Source organism: Dipodomys spectabilis, unplaced genomic scaffold (genome assembly GCF_019054845.1).
Source record: "Dipodomys spectabilis isolate Male_0828 unplaced genomic scaffold, ASM1905484v1 ptg000171l, whole genome shotgun sequence".
NCBI lineage: Eukaryota > Metazoa > Chordata > Mammalia > Rodentia > Heteromyidae > Dipodomys > Dipodomys spectabilis.
Window position 1 is genome coordinate 1,211,979 of NW_024870848.1, and position 1,174 is coordinate 1,213,152.

The 1,174-nt window shown below is 36.2% G+C and overlaps 1 non-coding gene across 1 annotated transcript; it reads right to left on the reverse strand.

Annotated features, from left to right (window-relative positions):
• Positions 1–849: 849 nt before the first annotated feature.
• On the reverse strand, positions 850–951 carry LOC122119513. Its single transcript, XR_006149583.1, has one exon. It is a non-coding gene; the product is annotated as a U6 spliceosomal RNA (small nuclear RNA).
• Between the last annotated feature and the right edge of the window lie 223 nt (positions 952–1,174).

The following is a 1,174-nucleotide window of genomic DNA, read 5'->3' on the forward strand; positions in this document are numbered from 1 at the left end:
CCCCACCCGGTCCTCCTCCCCCCAAAGTTGTAAGGTTCATTTTTTTACATAATGACTTGTACATCTAATTGTTGCAATGGGTCCACCTGTATCCCTAGTTAAACGAATTGTTTTTTTTCCCTTCCCCTCCACAAATTATACCAACATCAAATGCAGTGAAATATGGGTTATACCTTGGGGGAAGGACATACAAAGCAACATAGAAATCTTCTTATAAATATGTTAGAAAAATTGCATGAAAGGAAAAAAACAAAAAACAAAAAAAACATTTGAATACTTATATTGGGGTTCATTCCCCTAACATCAACTTATCTGAACTTTTCTGCTTGTATCAGACACATACTAGTTATTGCAAATAAGGAAAGCATGGGATCTATGTTTCCTTGGGCCTGGCTTACTTCACTTCTTTGGGCCTGGCTTAATTTACTTAATATAATTTTTTCCAAGTCTTTCCATTTCCTAACAAACTGGGTGATGCCATTCTTTCTGATAGAGGAATAGAAATCCAGTACACACACACACACACACACACACACACACACACACACACACACACACACATTTTCTTGATCCATTCGTTTAGTGTGGGGCATCGGGTTTGGTTATGTAGCTTAGCTATGGTAAATAATGCTGCAATGAACATAGTTTTGCTAGTAGTTTTAGTATGGTCTTGTTTGTGATCATTTGGGTGAATGCCCAAAATGAGATTGCTGGGTCTTAGGGGTGCTCTATGTAGTCTTTTGAGGAACCTCCATACTACTTTCCAAAGCCTTTGAACAAGTTTAAACTCCCAACAACAATGCATTAAGGTTCCTTTCTGTCCACATCCCCTCCAGCATCTGTTCTTTTAAAAATCTGGAATGCTTCACGAACTTGCGTGTCATCCTCAGTCAGGGGCTATTCTTCTTTTTATTGTTCCAATGTTAGTGTATGTGCTACCGAATTGAGCACAGAACATTTTTTATATATAAAGTGTAATTGATTTTCTTAAACTAGACAATTCCACAAAAATTAAATTCAAAAGAATTGTCGTGAAATTTTAGAACAATGTATTTCTTACATAAGAACACTTTTAAGAATAAAGTCAAGTTTGACATGTCAAAAACAAAATAATTCCAGTTATTTATTGTTCAACGGATGTGTAGGGGGAGGAATTCAATTATTCTGTACAAGG